A 25,129-nucleotide genomic window follows, 5' to 3' on the forward strand; every position below is an offset into this window, starting at 1 on the left:
GGCTTGAATTTCACTCTAAGAAACTTGGCCTTTAGATTACAATGGAGAAAGGTTTTTGGCAATGGGAGTGATACGTTCGAGGTGGAACATTTGAGAGATGATTCTGACGCTAGCTATGTGAAGAAGAGGGCATACCCATAGTTAAGAAATCTGATGAAATAGTCTGGTGTGAAGTGATAATGGGCCCAATTAGGACCTTAGAAATGAAATTATAGGGAAGAAAATGTATGAAAGCTCTTTTGCAGGAAAAATGGGCAGGGTTTGGTGATGGTTGCTGGGGTGACAGCAATGTTAGAATGTCTTTGGTTCAGGAGTTCCTCTCAGACTTCTGGGAGGGCCAGTGCTCTCTAGATGCATCTGGCAAAATTGTCATGTATGGATCTGTACAATTCTTTGTTTTTTGTTGCTTTGATTTGGGAGTTATAATGTGGAGGTGACCCACAGCGAGTTACAGAAAAATCCAGAATTATAGTCACCTCAAAAGCTACTCATGGTCATCATGTCAGAGGGAAAAAATGCTGTTTTTCTTTTAAGGAAAGAATGCTTGGAGTTGTGGGAAAGTTGTAGACTTGGCAGTGAGTAATTCAAGCCTATCAGTCAATTAAGTGAGTTTTTATTTTATCATGTGTTTTATTTGGGAGCTGCTGTAATAGTCATTGAGAGGACATCAGTCTTCATACCATTAAAACAAAACAAAAATACCATTGAACATTAGGGCAAAGGACAAGAATTTCAAGGTTTTTACCTTTTGACTTTAGCAAATATTTGCTGCTCCATTTTTCTTGCTAGATTTTGCCATTTGACTTGTGTTTTTGCTTTGTTCCAATTTGTTCTTTGTGCTTGATAACTGTAGTGTCCTCTGTTTTTTTTTTTTTTTTTTTTTTGAGACACAGTCTTGCTCTTTTGCCCAGGTTGGAGTGCAGTGGTGCAATCTCGGCTCACTGCAACCTCTGCCTCCTGGATTCAAGTGATTCTCGTGTCTCGGCCTCTCAAGTAGCTGGAATTACAGGCGTGCACCACCACGTCTGCCTCATTTTTGTATTTTTAGTAGAGATCGGGCTTCTGCATGTTGGCCAGGCTGGTCTCGACCTCCCAAAGTGCTGGGATTACAGGCGTGCATCACTGCTCCTTGCCTCTATTCTATTTTTGATGGCTTTTTTATTCATAAGTATTCTTAAGGTTTTAATATTCCAGTTAAAAAATAAATATATTTGTCCCTTTATGTTTTTCCCCAATATACTTATTCTTCCTTTATGACCAAAAATTATTTAAATTTGCATCCAGAAATAGCTCACAGAAAGAGCTCCTTGGTATTTATTTAGGGCACGGTGGGGCCTTTTGTTAGTTTCTAGGTCATGCCACATCTGGAAGGAAAGACACCTTTTATTTACTAATGTGAAAATCTATGAAAGCAGACTCAGTATTTTAAAGGGTTGCATATATTCCTATACAAAGTTAAAAATGACTCACTACTTCAACTTTGGTAAATGTGTGCACTTTAGTTTTTGAAAGAAGTGCAAAAATCTGCAGAAAAATCTGGACTAATCATAACTTGAAATTTTTAGTATATCTAGTAGATAACTTTTAAAAATATAGCCCATCTTTTCCCAAACTGGATAAGGATAATTCCTTTCTTTGCAAATTGTGAGGAATATTATGATTATATCATAAAAAATAAATATAGAAATGTGTAGAATAAATGATCTTCCAGACAGAGTATATAGAGTATATCACCAGATAATATTCTGTATTAAATATAAGGACACAAAACTGGACTTTATTATGTTTCTATAACTGGTAATATCCTTCTGGTTTTTGCTTGTTTATTAAATGAATATACTGTTAAAGATTTGGTTATGCTGTAGATCTTGATTATGTTGGAATTATTAAAAATGAGGCATCTTTAATCTTATTTCCAATAAATTATTTTGCCGAATGAGAGCCAGTTTACCAGTTCTTTTGTTAAAGAAAATGAGCCAGTGGCTACCTTAGTTGTATTTATCATTGCCTTTTATGGTAAACATTTAAAATGTGTTTTTAATGGTGCACATGCCAATGTTTCTGACCTCTATAGTAGCATAAGTATTTGAATAAAAGTGAGGTAAATGAGAAGTCTGTGCCGCCCAGTCTCATCACAAGTGTACCTAATTAAGAAGATGTTTGGAATTCACTGTTCTTTGATTTCTTGGGTGGGAGAGAATATTCTGAAGGATGTGATTAAGGAATCGTTACCATGACAATCACATTCAAAGAATTGAGAGGAGACAGTGAGTCTGTGGGGGATCATCTCTTTTGATTGATTTGAGTCTTAAGTTCTTTCAAACAGCTGTTGTCACTGGATTTTCTTTTCCACATAATTCACACAATTGATTGGTGATGTGGGGATCATTGAAGCTTGGTTGTCAGTAGTGATAAGGGTCAGCAGTGTCCATGACGACAATACTTTTGCTAAACCTGGAGACTGATTGTATGTGTTAAATGTCACTAAAAAGTAACTCTTGGCTTCTTCTGGAATAATATATGTGGTTTGTCTATTCTCACTTATTAATTTTGTCAGGGTGGGATATGATTATCGTGATCTCTTTGAAAGCATGACTAACTCTAAAGTGTTTGAGCTTTATTTTGGATTACTTTGCTGTCATCTTACCCGGTGTTTTGTGTGCTGTTTTGTTTTTATTCTTTACCTTGCACAATATTGTCAACGTAATTTATATGATGTTCTGGTCAGAGACACAATTACATGCTGCAGATTGAAAAGTACACACAAATATACCCACCACGAGTGTCTTCAGCCTCACGACCCCAGCTCATGTTAAGTGGGACATGCTAGTACAGACGATAAAGTGAAATGGAGATACAAAGGCAGTTCAGATCTGACTGTCAATTTTTCTCCTTCTTTGTGGACTAATTCTGAGTGGTGAAACCATGAACTATGGAAGGAAGACTGCTGCAGCGTGAGTCTGAGTTGAATCCCATGTGAGAGCTTTGCCTCCTCAGCCTTTGGGCCTTTCTTTCTTCTGCCCTCTGGAGGGTGTCAGAGAACATGAAATGCAAGGACTTTCTGGAAAGGATAGCCAGGGTTTGGTCTGGTTACTAGAAGACACTTTCCCTGCCCCTTCCCCACTTGTACCCCCTCCAAGCCGGAACATGTAGAGGTGAGGAGCAGACACAGAGATGGCAGGGAAGCTACAGGCGCACGCCACCACGCCCGGCTAATTTTTGTGTTTTTTCAGTAGAGGCGGGGTTTCATCGTGTTGGCCAGCATGGTCTTGATCTCCTGATCTCGTGATCCACCCACTGCAGCCTCCCAAAGTTCTGGGATTACAGGTGCCAGCCACCACACCCAGCCAAAATAAGACTTTTTTTTGTCCCTGCCACCGAGATACTTAACATCTTACAGGACTAACAAAACCTAACATGAACCAATCCAGGTTCATATGATAGAATATGAAAATGTTTTCTGGAAAGAATAGCCAGGGTCCCAGTCTAGTTACTAGAAGACACTTTCCCTGTCCCTTCCCCACCTGTAGCCCTTCCAAGGTGGAATGTACAGAGGTGAGAAACAGACAGACAGATGGCAGGGAAGCCATTGGCAAGGTGGGAATCTTAAGAAGGAAGTAATTCCGGTTCTTGAAAAAGAGAACCGGATTCCATCAAGTAGAATCGGTATGAATTGTACCCATCTCTAGGAAAAATCAATTCCAGAAGGGTAAGATGAAATATGGTAAGACTAGTGTGTGACAGATTCAGATTTGGAGCTTCAGTTGGATTGAATCGAAAGAGGTATATTTGGTGTCAAGCATTTGTGGCGGTATGTGAAATCATTATCTACGTTTGATAACAGTTTGACTTTTTGTCTGCTATAATAATAGTAGTAAGCATGTATTTAACATTCAATGGGTACCTTGTGTGGGGGAGGCACTGCTAAATGCTTTACATGGATGTACCTCCTTACCTCTATGAGGTAGGTGGCCATTATGATGCTCATAGAGGCTGGACAGCTAATATGAGGCGGAGCTGGTATTTGAGCTCAGGCAGTCTGACTCTGGTGCCCCTGCTGTGAAAAGCTGTGCCATGCTGCGTTCCTCCTGTAGCTGCACGAAAGGGTGTGGAATCTTCTAGAAACAGTGAGTTCTATATGAGTGGAGTGTGGTGGTGGGAGATGAGATGGAGTAAAGCCTTTTGTGTAAACATACCATGCTAAGTACTGGGAGATAGAAGTGAAATGAGAGATTTTCTTTTTTTTTTTTTTTTTTTTTTTTTTTTGAGATGGAGTCTTGCTCTGTTGCTCAGGCTGGAGTGCAGTGGCGCGATCTCGGCTCACCGCAACCTCCACCTCCCAGGTTCAAGCAGTTCTCCTGCCTCAGCCTCTTGAGTACCTGGGACTACAGGCGCACGCCACCACGCCTGGCTAATTTTTGTATTTTTTCAGTATAGACGAGGTTTCATCATGTTGGCCAGGATGGTCTTGATCTCCTGACCTTGTGATCCACCCACCGCAGCCTCCCAAAGTGCTAGGATTACAGGTGCCAGCCACCACACCCAGCCAAAATAAGACATTTTTTTATCCCTGCCACCGAGATACTTAACATCTTACAGGACTAACAAAACCTAACGTGAACCAATCCAGGTTCATATGATAGAATATGAAAATGTTTTCTGGAAAGAATAGCCAGGGTCCCAGTCTAGTTACTAGAAGACACTTTCCCTGTCCCTTCCCCACCTGTAGCCCTTCCAAGGTGGAATGTACAGAGGTGAGAAACAGACAGACAGATGGCAGGGAAGCCATTGGCAAGGTGGGAATCTTAGGAAGGAAGTGATTCCGGTTCTTGAAAAAGAGAACCGGATTCCATCAAGTAGAATCGGTATGAATTGTACCCATCTCTAGGAAAAATCAATTCCAGAAGGGTAAGATGAAATATGATAAGAGTAGTGTGTGACAGATTCAGCTTTGAAGCTTCAGTTGTATTGAATCGAAAGAGAGGTATATTTGGTGTCAAGTGTTTGTGGCAGCATGTGAAATCATTATCTACGTTTGATAACAGTTTGACTTTTTGTCTGCTATAATAATAGTAGTAAGCATGTATTTAACATTCAATTGGTACCTTGTGTGGGGGAGGCACTGCTAAATGCTTTACATGGATGTACCTCCTTACCTCTATGAGGTAGGTGGCCATTATGATGCTCATAGAGGCTGGACAGCTAATATGAGGCGGAGCTGGTATTTGAGCTCAGGCAGTCTGACTCTGGTGCCCCTGCTGTGAAAAGCTGTGCCATGCTGCATTCCTCCTGTAGCTGCACAAAAGGGTGTGGAATCTTCTAGAAACAGTGAGTTCTATATGAGTGGAGTGTGGTGGTGGGAGATGAGATGGAGTAAAGCCTTTTGTGTAAACATACCATGCTAAGTACTAGGAGATAGAAATGAAATAAGAGATTTTTGTTCCTGCCACGAAGATACTTAACATTTTACCGGACAAAGAAAACCTAACATGAAACAATCCAGATTCATATGATAGAATATGAAAATATTGTCTCTACTTAAGTACAGGTGGGAGGAGGACTGGAAGATGTTCCTTTGAATTAAGTCACTTTAAAACATTTGCTTTCAAATGGTAGCGCTTCACCATGGGCACAAAATTTGCCTTCTTCCAGGCTTTTGGCCTGACAAACAAGAACCCTGTCCCTATAGTCAGCAGATTTGTCCATTTTGAGTTGGGAAGCATTGTCTTCAGCCTTTTCTTCCTGACAGCAATCCTGACAATCGTCGTCAGGATCTCTAAAGAGATGAACCCATTAGCCTAGTGAACCAACTGTCTCTGCTGTTTATTTACCAGCACATTAACAGTTTTTCCATTTATATCCACTGCCTGTGTGAAGATCAGCCTGGAAATGGTTTGAGGGTAGGGTGGGAGGGGTGGTTACACACCTGGTTGTAATCCTTGGTTTATTTTTGCCCTGTTTCCATCTATACTTCTTGAGAGCTTCCTGTGTTCCAGGCACCGACCTGGGTGTTGGGACAGAGCAGTGAAAAAACAGACTGGGTCCCCCACCCAAGGCACTGTCTTTTCCTCAGATTTCATTCGCTCATGTACATTTTCATAGTTGATCTAAATGTGGCATTTGGTGTGAATTCTAGGATTTCACACTTTTGGGATAATACAATGATCACACTCCCTTTCTCCTTTGCCCCAGCCAGTCCTTTCTGAATAGTGGTTGGAGGGTTGGGGGAGGAAGGCAGTGATGCGAATGGGCCTGTGGGGAGGTTGCACGGGCTTGAGGAGGGCAGCATGTTGTAGCGGGCCACATTTGTGTCAGGGTTGGGAACGGCACAGGGCACACCTGTTTCCTAGTGCTGCAGAACCCTCATCCTGGGATGAGCCTGCCCGCTAGTCTGCATCCTAATCCTGCTGTTGATTGGAGATAACTTCAGCGGTCACAGGGCACCTCGTCTCCATGGCAACCCCTCTAAATATTCCTCTGGTGACTTGTGCTCTACATTCTGGCTGGATCAGAGCCCTCCTGTGGCAAAATATTCTAAAGATGTTAGAGAGAGAGAAAAAAAAAAAGGCTCAACTAATAAATCTATTCTAAACGACTGAGTCATTTGTTTTGATTACCCGGGTGATTGCCAAATGTTAATTTAAAACTGAAATAGGCCATGAGCTCACTCCCCTAACAATGCTGAGTGTTTGAGCTAATACAGCTTGATAATGAGGGAGCCAGATCCACTGCCAGTGCTCATGTTATATGATAAACAGACATTTGGAGAAATATGCAGAACATCTTGGCAGTTTTCCTTTAACTCTAAGGGTTGTAAATACAAAGTAGAATGTGTTACCATGAGCCATTTCATAGGAAGTTGACTTTATTTATTTTTTTTTAGAATTCAGAACTTTGCTTCTAAAAAGGTAACTTTGCCTCTTGATTCTCATTTTTTTCCCTAACTTAGGCACCTTGGAAGTTGTTTTCAACCATATCTGGCCTTTGCCGAATACATCCTATCTGCCACACATCCAGCGTGAGGTAAGTTTTACTAATTGCCACAAATTCTTACACTGATCTCCAACCTTCTAAGTTGTGGTATTAGGGGTGGCATTGTACAAAGGGCTTTATTTGTACAGGAGGTTTCAGAAGGTTCATTTTAATTGACCCAACCAATGTCACTGCTTACTCTAAATATTAGCTCTCGGGGGGAATGTCTTTTCAAGGGAAAATCTCATTTGCTTTCAACTTGGGCGAATGAAAAGGGAATTTGCCAGGCACAACAGAACTATTCTAAGGTCTGCTTGAAAGTAAAGATCTGCTTATGTCGTTGCACGAACAGTAGGGAGCAGGAAAGCTGCATGGAGCAAACGCTGGGATGGGACGGAGGAGACTCCTGCTGCCAGCCAGGAGAAGGTTAGGCTGACCTGATCAGCTATTAGGAATCTTTCTCCGTGGGTGGAAGGAGCCAAGGTGCAGGACTGGCACTGCAAAATCTGGTGATAGAAGGCCAAAGAGTGCTTCTGCTCAGTGACATTAATAGGGTCCAGGAGATTTTCTTCTGATTTGCCCTCAAGTTCAGAACAACCTGTGGGAAGCCAGGTTGAGTAAGACCTTCCAATGCTTATATTGGATAAGCATTCTCTGTCCTCTTCATTTAGCCACAGTGGCTTGTTTATACTCTGTGATGACTCAAGGTTCCTCAATTTTCTCTTTGAGAGAAGGACATTGACCTTTGAAAATAATGAAAGGAAGGAATCTAAGAGAAGGCTCATCAAGGCACGATACAGGAATGGTCCCTTCTTTTTGGTGCCCCGGTCTCTGTGCGCTCACAAGAGGGAATGTAACCTTTGCCAGCACCGTACCTGTCAGGATTTGCCATTTCATCCCTCAAAAGGTTGCTGTGTTTTTGCCTTCACCTTCACCCTGCCCACCCCTGCACGCAGCCACATGGTCAGTGTAGGTACTTAGATTTCAGTTAGGGTACATGCTCACCAGGTGAAAGAATTGCCTTTGTTATGTCTACTTGCTACAGAATTCTCCCCAGGTTTTAAAATATATATCTTCAAATACCTAAATGTATTAAACCTTAAAGAGTAAAAAGCATAGGGCAAACTTTTAGAAATGCTAAACCTGAATTTTATCCATTTCATCAATTATGGTGGTAGTTGGAAGTCCTTCCAAGGCCCTCGGGCTTGAAGCAGGCTCAGTGATACAAGCTTTCAGCAGCTTCCCTGTGCTGCTGGAGATGGAATCTTCATTTCTGGGTCTAAATCGTGCCATAGCTCTCATTCATAGCCTTTACCTGTAATGGTTGTTTTCAAACTTAAAAAAAGTGATAGAAACCTATCTTCAAAAATACAAATCTTTAGATCTAACCCCAATAGAGAAAACCAAAGCCGAACTGCTTTGGCTCAAGTAGGAGGCTGTGACTCTCTGTTACCCTCCTCTGAGGGTGAGCCCTGTTGAAAAAGCAGAGATTTTAGCTCTGTGCCCTTTCCCAGCTCTTATTTTTATTTTCCCACAGAAGAGGCTAGATTCTTTAAGGAGATATAAAGAAGGGAGATATAAAGATATAAAGATTCTTTAAGGAGATATAAAGAAGGGAGATATAAAGATATAAAGATTCTTTAAGGAGATATAAAGACATCCTCTCATCAGCTGGAAATGCCATATGGCTATGGCATATGCATTGTTTGCCCTTAGTAATTCCATAGCAATCTGCAAATTCGATCAGCTTCATCAGCAGAAAACTTTGATAGAAACCATGTGTAAAAGGGCTGTGTTCTTAAAGTGGAACATTTAAATCGAAGTTTTTCAAACACACATTTCAAGTGGTTTTATGATACCAAGCACACCCCAATGACATCTTTACAGTGACCAAAACTTGGTGTCCTTGGGTTTTCTTTTAAAGCACTGAGTTTCTCAGGTGTGACAGTTGAATAGAATCTGCTAAATTCTGTTTTTTTTTTTTAATTTTATTTATTTATTTTTATTTATTTTTTTTTATGGAGTCTTGCTTTGTCACTCAGGCTGGAGTGCAGTGGTGCAAGTGCAGTGGTGCGATCCGGCTCAGTGCAACCTCCATCTCCCAGGTTCAAGCAGTTCTCCTGCCTCAGCCTCCTAAATACCTGGGATTACAGGCGTCTCTACACCAACATGCCTTGCTAATTTTTGTAATTTTAGCAGAGACAGGGTTTCATCATGTTGGCTAGGCTGGTCTCAAACTCCTGGCCTCAAGCGATCTGCCCTCCTCGGCCTCCCAAAGTGCTGGGATTACAGGCGTGAGCCACTGTGCCCGGCCAAATCTGTTAAATTCTGTTTCCCTGTAACAGAAATATATAGGATTACACAATTGCATCTGGTGTCCTTTCTTCCTTTCTTTTATTCATTCATTCAGCCCTACTGTAGGCCAGGGCAGGAATGCAGTGGTCAGCACAAAAACAACAAAAAATACATCTTGGGTTTGATATTCTTCAAGGGTGGGACATGCCTAGATTATTTTCCCTTTTGCAGACGAGGAAACTGAAAATTGCTTTGCTTTTCTCAATTACTTTGCCCAGTATTCAGTAGACAGGTATGGATGCAGGGGTACAGTTCCAAGTCCCCATCTCTACACTGCTCTTTGAGCCTATGATTTATGCCACTTCCATATAAGCATGTGCAAATAAAGTATTCAGTAATTGCCATGGATGCAGCTGTCCCTGGGACCCGAAGGCCCTAAAATGAAAATAAATGTAAACTGTGCGTTTCACCTCTATTTTTAAAACGTTTGTTTGAAATAATTGAATAGTAAAATGGGCTTTGCTGTTTTCACATGAGGATATCTTGTTCTTTTATTTTTTATTTTTGAGATGGAGTCTCACTCTGTTGCCCAGGCTGGAGTGCAGTGGTGTGATCTCGGCTCACTGCAGTCTGTACCTCACAGGTTCAAGTGATTCTCCTGCCTCAGCCTCCCAAGTAGCTGGGATTACAGATGCGTGCCCCCATGCCTAGCTAATTTTTGTATTTTTAGTGGAGACGGGGTTTCACCATGTTGGCCAGGCTGGTCTTGAACTCCTTACCTCGAGTGATCTGCCTGCCTTGGCCTCCCAAAGTGCTGGGATTACAGGCGTGAGCCACCATGCCCGGCCTATTTTGTTCTTTTAAATGATGGTGTGTCCCCTTTTAATACAGTATTTATCATAGATAAACTTTATTATTCAGAAACTTAGAATTATTCCATTTGGCTGCCTTTTAGTTTACGTAATTATTTGGAACACAAGCTTGAACACATAAATCTTAACACATACGTGAACCGGGCTAAATTCGAGTATTTGTACGATAGTAGTGACAATATTGTTAATTAAACATGTGTTTCACATGTAGGAGATATTTGTATCACTGACATATGGTCATTTTCATTATTGATTTGGCAGTTTTTTAATATTCACAAAACACAAAATTTTGAAATACAGTAGTCAAAGTGATATGATTTGTGCCATTTGTATTGATGTAACCTCTCTTCTTGGTGCACTAGCAATAAGAAGGAAAATCAGCACAGATGGGTTACACAGACTTAGAGAATTTGGAAATTATCAGTTTAGAGCCAAGGTCTGAAACTGGTGGGCTGGATCTGGCACACAGAGGTGTTCTTTTAAAATTTTAATTGCCAGCATTTAAAAATTGAAAGGTTTCATATTTTTTGAAGTTCAAATTTTTCAGCTTCTCTTGAAATATCAGAAGATCTGGAGCCAAATGGCTGCTGTTTCTTTTTTCTTTTTTTTTTTGTTTTTCTGAAATGGAGTCTCCCTCTGTCGCCCGGGCTGGAGTGCAGTTTCGTGATCTCCGCTCATTACAAGCTCCGCCTCCCAGGTTCACGCCATTCTCCTGCCTCAGCCTCCCCAGTAGCTGGGACTACAGGTGCCCGCACCACGCCTGGCTAATTTTTTGTATTTTTTAGTAGAGATGGGGTTTCACCATGTTAGCCAGAATAGTCTCGATCTCCTGACCTTGTGATCCACCCACCTCGGCCTCCCAAAGTGCTAGGATTACAGGCGTGAACCACCGCACCTGGCCAGCTGCTGTTTCTTTGGCTAGAGCATGAACTCTGAAGTTTGCCACAGTCTCCCGCAGTATCTGTAAGCTCCTTGACACTAAGGACAAGGGTCGGTTGCCATTATCTGAATGTTTAACCCCTATAGACATGTGAGTTTTCAATCCCAGGTCTAGATAAAATTGAGGTTGCAAACTTAAGGTCATCCTTTTTCTCAAAATATCAGCTTGCTAATTTTCAGGGGCACGACATAGAGTGATAGTCACATTAAGGTGGTGCTTTAAAAGGGTTGACGGCAAACATTTCAGAGGAAGGATACTTTCTGATGATGGTACCTGATGAAGAGAAGGAGCATCGACAGGTACGGGTGATTTATTTTATTCTGGAGGACTCCTGTAGTCTACTTTGGTGCTTTTCACACTTTCATGTGCAGATTCTTATGCAGCAGGTCTAGAGTAGGGCCTGAGATCCTGCATTTCCAACAAGTGCCAGGTTATACCACTGCTGATCTGAGGACTGCCCTCTCTTTGAGTAGCAAGGGGACTCTACCTTAAAGCAATCCTGAGAAAAATCAGTCAGGCAGTGATGGTGCTAATGTTTAGAACATTCACTTTTCTCTAGCCTGAGAAAGAAAAAGAGATACGAACCAGGGTATTTTGGGTTGAATCTTCCCAGATGAATCTGGATCTACTTTTGAGTTGGAGCAGAGGAGGTGAAAAATCAATTATTTTCAATACAGTATAGCACATGGAAAAGATAAATCTAACCCTGATTTTAAAATTTGTTTTAAATAAAGTGCTTCTGGTAAAAAAAAAAGAAGCTAGATAATGCTCAGGAATCATGAAATGTAGGGATTAGAGCTTTTAATTTTAGGAAAATTTAGGAAAATATGGGGCTGTTAGCAAACTTGTAAATCAGACCACAGAAAATAGGATAATTATCAAATCCCTGGTTATATGATAACCTTGTAAGCTATAAAATGATTTTAAAAAGTTGGAAAGAAAGAAATCAACAGTTTCAAATATATACAGTCCTATATTGAAAAGTATAATTAAAATGAAAAAGCACACCAGGAAAAATTTGTGGCACAGATGACAAGATACATAATTTCTATATCATGCATAGAGCTCATACAGATTGTAAGAAAGGTGCGCACAGGCCTAGCACGTGGTAGGTGCTTCCTAACTCTTGGCTGAATGAATTATCCAATTGATAGATGGGTAAAAGACACTCAAGTCATATCACAATGTAAAGAAATGCGTGGAAAACATTCAGCCTCACTGGTATGCAAAGATAAGCATATTTAAACATCAACAAGGCACACTTTTACTAAGCAGAATTACAAAATGAAAACCCAATGTTAATATGGTTAACTTGAAATGAATATGCACTTATTCACTGCTGGTAGCAACGTAAGTTGGTACAAAGTCTTTTGGAACATTGTTTGGCAATACATGCCTAAAGGCACAAAGATTGGTACCCTTTAATCTAGTAATCATACTTTGGGAAATGTGTTCTGAGAAACAAATTATTCTAAGAAAAGAAAAAAAGCTGTATGTTATAAGTATTCATCACAGTGTTATTTATGAGAACAAAAAGAAAGAATTTAAATGTCTAATGTGAAAAAATAGTTCATTTATTCAATAGTTTTGGTTGAGTAGATTATGATACATCTATGCAGTGGAATTTCATGAATCTGTTAAAAATTATAATTTTCACACTTACATTAGCAATATGAAATAATTTGTATAATACAGTCTTACTAAAAAATGCAGGATGCAAAATTGTATATATGCTGTGATTGTAACTTGCAAAGTGATACGTACCTGTGGACAAGAACTAGAAGGCACAAGGAAAAAATGTAAGTATCACTTTATTTGAAGTTATATTCATGTTGTGATATTGTTTGTACATTTTGCTATTACTTAGATGTTGAGAATCTTCCACTTTTATGTACTTAACTCCATGTCACAAGCCGGATATTCTAAGCTATCACAGAGTAGGTGCTTAGTAAGTAACCAAGAAACATGAGGACTCCTGTCCAGAGCCTAAACATGGGGTTCCAATGCTCTAGTTCCTTCTCGCTTGTTGTGTTTCATCATCCAGAGCCCCCATTTCTCTTTCTTCCGTATTTGGTGGTTGGTAGAGGCATCTTGGTATATACCACATGACACCAAGTATAAATATTTGTTTCAGAGCTTTTAATGAATGTGTAGCAGTGCTAGGCAGGGAATGAATCTTCATGTTTAAAGGTCTAGCGTCCACTTAAGGAACATCTTAATGGAGCTACAGCTCAAGAGCAATGCCCATTTCATCTTCTGATTTCCTTTAGATAAGCAACAAAAATTCGCTTTAAGGTCATGAGCCTCCTTACAGCAGTCCCTCTCACCTTCAGCTGTATTCCCTGTTTCAGATATACTTGTTTCTCTGCTGTAAGTACACTTTTCTCTTCTAATTAGGTCAGTTACTTCATGTCTGTTTTTCTTTTTTGACATGGTTTCTTCTGGCTTTGGCACCACATATTTTCCCCATATGTCATTGCCTCTGGAGCTTCATGTTGCAATAGTTTTTCAAGGGGAACGGAGAGCACATTGCTAAGGGTGGGGGATGGCTTTTGCCTCTTTTGCCTGCCCTTTGCTTCAGTGAGTGTTCGTATTTCTTTTGGGCCTAGTTCTGTTTGGTTTTGTAGTCTTCAGAGTCAGTTATGTTTGGACTGAAAGATACTTAAGTAAAAATAATGGCAAGTCAGAGATATGTCTGGCAAGGGTGCAGCACATTTGTTAAGGTTACTGGTTTATTTATCTCCCTTGTCTCTATGGCAACTAAATCTGGGTCTGGGATTTAATGGACTTAGTTTTGACCTCTTCTAACATCTCCTAACTTTTCCCAGCCTCTGATTTAGAAAGAATTCATTTTCACTTGAGGAGAGAAACTCTCACTTAAAAAGGGGTCCTAACTGGACTCTCGAAAAGTGGAATCTCTAGTCTTTGATTCTTACACAGTCTTCAACCAGAGTACCCATTGTGGTTGTAAAGAAAGCTAAGAAGTCATGTAGAAATATATACACACAGGCCGGGCGCGGTGGCTCATGCTTGTAATCCCAGCACTTTGGGAGGCTGAGGCGGGCGGATCACAAGGTCAGGAGATCGAGACCATGGTGAAACCCCGTCTCTACTAAAAATACAAAAAAATTAGCCGGGTGTGGTGGCGGGCGCCTGTAGTCCCAGCTACTCGGAAAGGCTGAGGCAAGAGAATGGCGTGAACCCGGGAGGCGGAGCTTGCAGTGAGCCGAGATTGCGCCACTGCACTCCAGCCTGGGCGACAGAGCGAGACTCCGTCTCAAAAAAAAAAAAAAAAAAGAAATACACACACACACACACACACACACACACACACACACGTAGTGTCTCAAGGAAATACTTTTCTTTTTAGTGAAATAAAGTATTATTTAGTTAATGTGAATGAACTGTCTGTAAAGAGAACCTTTTGTCAGAATACCAAATCAATGGAACCATTGATTGGACATTATGTTTTTATTTTTTAAAAGTATCTCCTTTACCTATTACAGGATTATAAATTTGCACACATATAAATGTTTGAATCATATTTCAGAGTTCAAGTGTATTAAATTGTGCTATGGAAGTCCACAATAAAGATTGAGTTTGACCAGGATTCTCATGGAAGAAGTCAGATTTGGACAGCTAAGTTCAAATCTAGTGTTCCATCTTCACAATTGATGTGAAATGAGGACACAGATACCTAATCTCTAAGGTAGGTAGAGTCAAACCATCTTGGACTTCAGTTGGTTCAAATGAGCCTTTAAAACTTTTTCTCTTCTCCTGTATGGTGCTTTGAGACTTATAAAAACATTCCAGCTGTAAGAATTTACTAATTTGTTCATCTGTTTACAGGTCTTTTCAGCTTCTCTAAGAATAAGCTCACATGTGAATTTTCTTTGAAACCCCAAAACAAAGGAGTCAGTAAGTGATTATCAAGTATTGCACAGAGACTGAGGCAAGGGAAGTGACAGAAGTCCTCTTCTGTCCTTACTCCCCAAGTATAAAATATTAGAGTTCAGATCTGTCATCAAGTTTAGTTCAAGCCCAATAGGAACTTGTGATTACTTAGTAAGGTTTTTGAATATCATAAAAGTTCGGTGCATATGGAAGTTGTTTCAAGATTTTGTCCATCATGAACTCTTCTATTAATAGGCAAAGATTTGAGAAGCCAACAACAGATGCTCACTTGTAAGAGAGAACCATGCCTGGGAGATGAATGTTGGATGCTCCTTAATTTCTGAGTTTGAAACCTTGACTCACTTGCCTTATAACCGTGGACGTAGAATATTTGTTAGATTAAGGTCATAGCTAAATCGTACAAATTTTATTATGATCGGTACAATAAGCATAGCTGGGGTCAAAGCTTTTATGGAAATCACAATGTTAAGGCCTGAAGTCCTTAATAATGCTTGAGAAAGAATGGCACTTTTATCATCATCATTATCATTGTCATCATAATTATTATCATATCAACCTTATATCACATGTTGAAAGCCCAGTGTGAACTGTGCTAATAATTGTTATAATTTAGGTATTTCATTATTGATATTTCAATTTTGTTTGAACAACTGTAGGGATCAATTTAAAATAAAAAGGAGGAAATATATAAAATTGTATTTAGAATAGTGACCTCATTGTCCTATCTTATCAGCCAGATAAGCTTTGTGCTTTGTAGAGCATCTCTCACTGAAGGATACCTAATTATTGGATAAGCAATTAGTTCTTTAACAGTTCTTAGGCTGGATGCAGTGGCTCACGCTCAGGAGGCTGAGGCATGAGAATCGCTTGATCCCAGGAGGCAGAGGGTGCAGGGTGCAGAGATCGCACCACTACACTCCAACCTGGGTGACAGAGTGAGACTCTGTCAAAAAAACACAAACAGACAAAAAAAAAAAAAATAAAACTCCAAACCAAAGAACAGTTCTTCACCTAAGTAGAAAAGCAGAAAAACAATGGTTTGTGGTCTTTGTGAGTCTGTGGACATCTCTTAAACCATGTGTGATAGGACCCATTTCTTTTTCTATTTTTTTTTTTTTTTTTGAGACATAGTCTCATTCTGTTGCCCAGGCTGGAGTGCAATGATGTGATTTTGCCTCACTGCAACCTCTTGCTCCTGGGTTCAGATGGTTCTTGTGCCTCAGCCTCCCAATTAGCTGGGACTATAGGCATGTGCCACCAGGCCTGGATAATTTTTTGGTATTTTTAGTAGAGATGGGTTTCACCATGTTGGCTAGGCTGGCCTCGAACTCTGACTTCAAGTGACCTACCCGCCTCGGCCTCCCAAAGTGCTGGGATTACAAGCATGAGCCACTGTGCCCAGCTGATAGGACCATTTCTGTACACATTCATTAGGGCTACAAATTCATAATTTCCATAAGGTACTCTCTGTGTTTCTTTCCCAGGACTGGTAGTTTTTCCTATGGGTGGTGGTGAGAGTTTGTGTACGTAATTGTCAGCGTGCACAGGCAGAGGGATTTATAATCCAGAGGGTCTTTTGCTCCCTACAGTGGTTCAAGTGGAAACTAATTGGAGAGGGTGAGTTCCACCCTTTGCATTGGGCTCATGGGACAGGTTTGAACTGGAAAACAGTACAACGTGCTCCAGTATTTTTAGCCTATCCCTTATGTTCCCAGCTCTGCCCTTTGAACTGTCAGTTCTCATAGACTTCACATAGGATCTTGACCTGACTTTTGGTCCTCTCATGGGTGTTTTCCATTTTCCTTACTGAGGCAATCTAAGGCACAAAGAGTAAAGGATTTGGTCAGAGTCACTGTCTTAAATTGTACTCTGCTTTCTCCAGGAAACGGGAAGCTTCTGAGGAGCAAGAAGCCTGATGTTTCCTCCTATGTCCTTTGTATCATTTATTATTTAGCGCCAGAGACTTAGAAGGCATTTGCTAGAGATACAATTAACTGAATGAAAGGCATTGTGTAAATTACAAACCATAGCATTACACAGGACTGTCTTAGGATCCCTGTTCCTCTAATATCCATATTCCTGAATTGTTGGAAGAGATCCTTGAATAGAACAATCCCTTTTCCCTCATTGTAGCATGACATTATTTTTTCCCAGCATGTTATCAGCAAGTTTTTCAAACAGAAAAGTTGAAATTATACAGTGAACGCTCCTATTCCTACCACCTAGAGTCAGCAATTAAACATTTTACTATATTTGCTTTATCAAATATCCACCATTAATCCATCTTAATTTTTGGATGCATTTCAGAGTACACTGAAGGCATCCGTATGCTTTACCCCTAAACACTTCAGCTTTATCATTATGTGGTTTCAATTTTGACTTTCTTAGAGCCGCTTTCAGATTTGTTGAGATCCTGACATTTATTTTGGTGGTGGCTAAGAAGAGGTAATTACTCAAATGTGCAATATGCTCAGTTTTCAGACCCTGGGAGTTTCTCTTTGTTTGTAACTACCAGCAAGTATACGGACACATACATATCACTGTCCCTTCCCCCCTTCGTTATATGGTCACATTATTTGTATTGTTGAAATTTGGAAAGCCAGCCTAGGAAATGCAGTTGAGGGGCTTGTGGATATGAATGAAATCAAAGAATTGGGGTTGAGAATAGTAGGGCAAAAGGTTAGAGTTAGCTACTGTAAAGGGGGAGGATAGAGTTGGGTATAAGGAGTGGGGAAGAGATTCAGATCAGGAAGTTACCAGCATGATAGCACTTTCATATATGAAGTCTAGAGAGGGTTTGGTGGCTGTTTATATGACCTAAAGGTCGTGGATTGAATAAACACTAAGAGTGCAAATAGTCCTTCCAGTCTAGTGGTTTTCATATTATATTCCATGGAACCCTAGAATTCATAGACATGTCTCAGAGGTTTTACCAACATTTAAATTATACTTTCGCAAGTATATTGAACTATTTTTAAAAACACTAATAAGAAAACCCAACAAAAACACTTGACTGTGTTTTATAGAAAATTTTAACATCCTGGAGAACACGTACTGATTGACTTTATTTTATTTTATTTTATTTATTTTTTTTTGAGACGGAGTCTCGCTCTCTTGCCCAGGCTGGAGTGCAATGGCGTGATCTTGGCTCACTGCAACCTCTGTCTCCCAGGTTGAAGCGATTCTCCTGCCTCAGCTTCCTGAGTAGCTGGAATTACAGGCGCTCACCACTACGCCTGGCTAATTTTTGTATTTTTAGTAGAGACGGGGTTTTGCCATGTTGGCCAGGCTGGTCGTGAACTCTTGACTTGAGGTGACCCCACCCGCCTTGGCCCCCCAAAGTGCTGGGATTACAGGCGTGAGCCACCGCGCCCGGCCCTGATTGACTTTAACATAAGTAAAGGTTATTAATGTCAACCTAAAATAAAGTTTTGACTAACACTTATCTGTCATCCATCAAAGTCGGGGTAGTATTTCTATGTGGGAATAAAGACAAAAGGTCCACAGCAGGACCATTACACTAAAGCCATGGGTGTTAAGGCATTGGCCTGCAAAAGCTGAAGTTACGTTTTGGTTTCCAGTTACCATGAGCACTTATCCACTGTTATATTTAGATTTTTTTTTCTAGTACCTTTAGGAATCTGCAAACAGACGAGTATCTGCTTTAAACTTGAAACGACCATAAAAGGAGAGAGATGGTTAGGATGCTGGCGGCTGGCTACAGTGTCATCCTTCAGATGGGCCTGTGTGAATGGATTAGGGAACCTTCTAAAAGGTCTCTCTTCTGGCCCAAACTGCTCAACCTAGTCTGAAAATGTATGTGTGCAATATTGCACTTCATGATGAGATGTGATGTTTAGGGCTTCTTTAATAATGCCTAAAAAAACCTTAAAGTGGGCTTGGCAGATTTCTTTCATTTGGAGGCTGTGGTACTCAACTTTGGTGTTTTTCATTACAGACTGTACCACATTCTGTGCCCATAGTTTGAAAAACATTTTGGAAGCCAATACCTGCTTGTGTGTAGCTGCAGTCAATTTTTAAAGGTTTTGCTGATACATATTTTATTTTCCCCTAACCTTTATTAAGATCTTCAAAGTTGAAATGACTTTGCAGTGGCCATCTTTATCCCCATCATCAAGAGGCTGCCATTAACAGGATTTTATTCTACCTGTTTTATCACTATCTATCCATCCCTCCATCCCTCAGTCTGTCTTATTTTTGGATGCATTTCAAAGTGATGTAGCAGATTTCACCAGTTAACTTCATAATATTTTATACACTTGAAGTCTAGCTTTTTGAATAGTACACAAATGTGACTAAATTGCTATAGAATGCTGTGAAAGAAGGTATAAAATAAATGCCCCAGTTTTGCTTGGAAAAAATTTAGGAGGCTTATTTAAAAAGTAACAGGTATTCTGGAATCCTGGCATGGAGTGGGAAAAAAATATACTAATTTTAAATTGGAACTTTTTTGTAACTCAGACATTGCTGACCCCTAAAAAAGAGGGGATACACTTGTAAATTTTATTTTCATCCCAGGCAGGAGCCAGGTAACTTCCCGTTCTTATAGAGAGGAAAGATCATCTTGAAAAGTGTTACAGACATAGAATGTTGGTTATGCCCACAGAATCAATTGCATTTGGAAGGCAGAGGAACAGTTAACTGAGGACTAAGTTGATCTGTGCAGGGTCTGAGTCCAAACCCTGGTGTCAAGGCGTTAAGTGCAAATTATTATTATTATTATTATTATTATTATTATTGAGACGGAGTCTCGCTCTGTCGCCCAGGCTGGAGTGCAGTGGCGCAATCTCGGCTCACTGCAAGCTCCGCCTCCCGGGTTCACGCCATTCTCCTGCCTCAGCCTCTCCGAGTAGCTGGGACTACAGGCGCCCACCACCACGCCCGGCTAATTTTTTTTTTGTATTTTTAGTAGAGATGGGGTTTCACCGTGGTCTCGATTTCCTGACCTCGTGATCCGCCCGCCTCGGCCTCCCAAAGTGCTGGGATTACAAGCGTGAGCCACCATGCCCGGCCTATTATTATTATTTTTTAAAGAAAACACTCTTGTTACAATTTGGACAGAGAGAATGGTATGGAGATGAAAGGTTCTCGTGTATGGCTTTTGCCCCTATTTATGTGGAAAGCACGCCCTACATTCTTTCAAAGCTGTGTTGTTCCCTTTATTCTCAGTCCCCAGAATTGTGTGCAAACACTCTCTCTTGGCCCAGGGGTTTGGCTGGGTGTGTTTCCTTCTGGAAGTCTTCACTAGCACTCTTGAGTTAGCTGGCAGGAGATCCCTTGAAACCATTTCCAAGCAGTTTTTCTCACTTCCCTATAGAGGCTAATCCTGTACTTTCCACTTCAGTTCCAGCTGCTGTTGCTTGGGAAGAAACAGATTTCTGCTGTGTTCTCAATCTCCAGACGGTTCATGAAAATTTAATGTGTAAGAACAAAGAGGCTGGGCGCAGTGGCTCACGCCTGTAATACCTGCACTTTGGGAGGCTGAGGTGGGTGGATCACCTGAGGTCAGAAGTTCGAGAGCAGCCTAGCCAAGATGGCGAAACCCTGTCTCTACTAAAGATACAAAAATTAGCTGAACGTGGTGGTGGGCGCCTGTAATCCCAGCTACTTGGGAGGCTGAGGCAGGAGAATTGCTTGAACTCGGGAGGCAGAGGTTGCAGTGAGCCAAGATTGCCAAGATTGCGCCACTGCACTCCAGCCTGGGCAACAGAGCGAGACTGTCTGGAAAAAAAAAAAAAAAGGACAGAAAATATATTTTGGGCAGAGATTAGTTGGGGGATGTGGGTGGGAAACCTGGTGATTAGATATATTTAAACGTGTCATGTCAGTGTAGAGCGTGAATTAAAAATAAATTATATATGGAGAGTTGTAAGAAATTTACCAGTCCCTTGAGACAGACACATGCCCCTTTAAAACCCATTAAAACTCCTTGGCACAATGGAATAACATGCACTTTGGTCTTGGAAGAAACTATTAGGTTGCATGTTTTTGATTTCTCTACTACTGACTTGCTCTTTGATCTTGGAAAGTGACTGACTTGTCCTGTGATTGTTTCATAATCACCCATAATAAAACTGATTTACTGTATATAGTGAATAGTTAAGTTTAAAACTATATCTAGTTTCCATTATAGCTCAAGTTTATGTATTATTTTATTAGCGTTTAGATGTTAACATTAAGCTTTCAAATCAGATTAAATTTAATTTGAAAAAAGGTTTTGTGTATGAATACTTTATATTCTGCAGTTCATACATGCAGTACCACCCTTAATTAAATGATATTTCCACAAATCAGTTTGGAAGATTTTCTTCCTGAAAAATGTATGTTTAAAATACATAAAAATTGATGGGACCATGTACTTATGGCTAGTCGGAAAGTGGAAAGTTTTTTAGATTTATGCTTAGGACAGGTGATAGTACTTGAGCTTCTATTCTTAGTTTGACCTTGCCTCCCCCACCCCCTTAAAGCAAGACACTTAATCTCTTTAATGTCTCAGTTTATTCATCTTTAACACCTGTATTCTTATTTCATGAAAACAGTACCTGGTTTATATTTGGTAGCATTTAAGGACTTGATATAGAAGGTGGTATGGAAGTTCAAATTATATAGAAAGTATTTGTATGCTGAATGATAATCTTGACAAATTACTGATTACTACATTTAGAAAGTTACAACTCTGGAGGGAATTGATATTTGATATTGTTTTCCTGTGTGTTCTAAGTTACCACCATAACAGTAGGAAAATAAACCCTATCCTGGCTGTGTTACAAAGGGATTAACTCACTTCTTCAAGTTGTTACTAAATCTCCAGCCCTTTAAACAACAGAAATAAAAAGTGTTCCTTATTTTAATTTTTCCCAAATAAAAGTCCTATAACTAACCTTGGCTTAATTTTTTCTTTTGTTGAGGGCTTTCCAAGTTATTTTCTTTGTGAGGAACGGAGGATAAACCATGTCAGTTACTTGAAGCAACTAAAAATACCCCGTACAAATATGTAGAGGAGTATGCTTTTGATTTTTAGATCAAAGTGAAGAAGCAAGATTTTATGGAGCTCGCTTATTATACATTTATTCCGAGCTACCTGTGCCTTTTCAAATAATTAAATATTAACTAAATACAAGAGGATTAAATAGCTAGACTTTAAGTAAAACTAAAATACCCATATTAGTATTTTCTAAATTCTGTATCGTTGAAAGTTTAGGCTGATACGAAAGAGAGGGAATTCCTATCATGGGGATTGCCAGTCTTTTCACAATGACCTGCTACTAGATTTTATAGTATATGATAAATGTGTGTGTGTTTATTGTGAAAATTGTGTGAGTCATATGAAAAATTAAGTCTACTTGAAAAATCAAAAGACATTACCTACTTGGGTACAAAGCCTGATTTATATATATATTTCTTTAATGACCATATTATGTTATATTAAAGTTTGTATAGTACTTGGACATATATTATTTAATTTCATTCCTAAAAAAATTCAATAGGGAAAGAAGACAGATATTAATATTCCCATTTCATAGATGAGGAAGAAAAAATAACTTGGCTTGTAAGCAATTCAGCAGAGTCAGAGATTGCATTTGAGATTTTTGATTCTAAGTCTAGTGTGCTTTCCTTGGGTTACAACACAATAAAGTCAAAAACATTTACAGTTATTTTCATTAATTGAAAGCTTAAAATCAATTTAAAATTCTAACAGTATAAAATTTAACAGTATAAAAATATTGTTAATTTTATGATGTTAATTTTTAAATTGATTTTTGAATTTGCTAAAAGTGTTTTAAAATCAGTATCCTGTTTCACAATTCCTGAATTAATCTCTTCTCTGTACATTTCCTGTTCCAGTATGATAATTTATATGTCTATATGCTAAATATATATATATAAATATATATGATATATATATATATGCTAAAGCACTTACTTATGGTATTAAATGAGTAGACAGTTTGAAGGGAATTAAAATTAATTAGATCTTGCAGTTCTTATAATACTCCTGGTTTGCCACACTGAATTGCCATGACATGGCTGGGGATCCCTGTTTTAACATCTAACAAAGATAGCTGCCAGTGTACTTAATTTTAAAACGGTCTCATCTGTTAAGCTGCTTTATAAACATCAACCCCTTTTCTGAAATCCAAAGTTAGTTTTTTAAAATGTTCACTGATAATGGAGTGGGGGTGCTGGTGACATTTCTCTTGTTTATCTGTAAAGACAGGGAGGTGCAATCTAAGTTAGGAAATCAGTGACAAATAGTCATAGAACATGGGTCACCTGGCTTCAATTAGTTATGTGACCTTTAAGAAAACAAGTGCCCATTTCAGAAAAGACTGACCTTTGAGGCTACAGACATCAAGCTACTACTCTACTTTAAGGAAGAAACAATGACAGGGTTAATTTAAAACTCTGATGCAGACAGAGTTGAAAAATCCATGACAGATTTATATAACGAACGTGGATGGTGTTTTGTTTTCCCAGAATGCAGTTTTAAGGTCAGACCTATGACTCAGAGCTGTGCACTTCCCTGGTGGTATGCATCAATGACATGTTGCCAGTCTAATCGTCCAGAAGGGCTTGTGCCCAGCTCAGCTTGCTCCATTATAATCCCCAGCTGAGAAGCCACCTTTCATTTTTTAAAATAGATAAGGAAGACAGCATGAACATTTGAAACTCAAATACTATACGTACTTTATAACTTTTCAGCCTGAAGACTTGATGCACACTAAGTTGCCTCTTTGAGAAGTATAATCTCCATTGCCACTAATCCATCATGGTGTGGCACTGCATGAGGACATGTTGTGTGCATTGTCAGTATCGGCGTTTTGCTGAGTTTACTGTTTTTTAGTTCATTGGCAAGGGATCGTGGGTTTTGGTGCAAAGAGCATGGATTTGGAATCAAAAGCCACTTCCTCTCTGGGTGGCTGATTAGCTGAGGGTAACCTTCACAGAGCTGGCATGGGATTTCCAGATGGTATCCTCTCTGCATGAACAAAAACAATGTGTCATTTCAGTAAACTTTGGTGGGTGCTCCTTGATCCACTCCAGATCTTTTCATCTCTTTCCTTTTACTCTCTCCTTTTCCTTGTAAATCAAAACTCCCATTCCTTTAGTGCCGCTGATCTCTTTTGGGGGTTAGAAGAAAGCAGTCTGATTAAACTAACTTACTACTGTTTTTAGTTGGTTCATCCTATCTTTAAAAAATGTATATATTTCAAGGCTGGGCTCAGTGGCTCACACCTGTACTACCCAGCACTTTGGGAGGCCGAGGCGGGTGGGTCAGGAGTTCGAGAGCAGCCTGGCCAACATGGTGAAACTCTTGTCTCTACTAAAAGTACAAAAATTATCTGGGCATGGTGGCACGCCCCTTTAGTTCCAGCTACTCAGGAGGCTGAGGCAGGAGAATTGCTTGAGCCCGCGAGGCAGAGGTTGCAGTGAGTCAAGATCGCACCATTGCACTCCAGCCTGGGCAACAGAGCAAAAAAAAAAAAAAAAAAAAAAAAAATATATATATATATATATATAGAAAGAGAGAGAGAGAGAGAGAGAGAGAGATAGATTTCTTACAGCATTGTTTGTGATAAATATTTGTCAATAAGAGACTAAGTTAATTGTGGTATAGCTTCACAATTGGATACCATGTACTTGTTCAAAAAGTAGAAGCTCTTTATGTACTGACAAGGAAAATTCTCTGAATATAAATAAATAGAACTAGCAATAGAATAAATAGAAAAAGCAAGGTGCAGAGGAGTATGTATAGTATACCACTATTTATTTTTTTTTTAAAAAAAAAGAGGAAAAAGAAAAAATATATAGCTGCCTATCTTATAAGCCCAGTATCTCCAGAAGCATAAAGAAGACACTGGTATCATTGGTTATCACTGGAGAGGGGGAAGTAGATGTCTGGGCATAGATAGGGGGAAGAATACTTTTCACTGTGTATTCTTTCATACTTCTTCAAAAATACATCTTTGGAAATAAACCCATGCAAAAAAAAGAATGTTCGTAACAGTATTATTCATAGTGGCTAAAAAGTGGAAATAACCCAAATGTCCATTACCTGATGAATGGTTGAACAATATGTGGTTTATCTGTACAATGGACTACTATCCAGCCA

At 39.6% G+C, this 25,129-nt stretch overlaps 1 protein-coding gene across 4 annotated transcripts in view; it reads left to right on the forward strand.

Annotated features, from left to right (window-relative positions):
- FHL1 (four and a half LIM domains 1) overlaps positions 1–25,129 on the forward strand; it is a 64,894-nt gene that overhangs the window by 15,869 nt on the left and 23,896 nt on the right. For all 4 annotated transcript variants that reach the window (XM_030807308.1, XM_003272559.3, XM_030807309.1 and 1 more), the window contains exon 2: positions 6,950–7,023. The gene's annotated coding sequence lies outside the window, so the exon portion shown is untranslated. The remainder of the gene's footprint in view (positions 1–6,949; positions 7,024–25,129) is intronic.

This window comes from Nomascus leucogenys, chromosome X (genome assembly GCF_006542625.1).
Source record: "Nomascus leucogenys isolate Asia chromosome X, Asia_NLE_v1, whole genome shotgun sequence".
Taxonomy (NCBI): Eukaryota; Metazoa; Chordata; class Mammalia; order Primates; family Hylobatidae; genus Nomascus; species Nomascus leucogenys.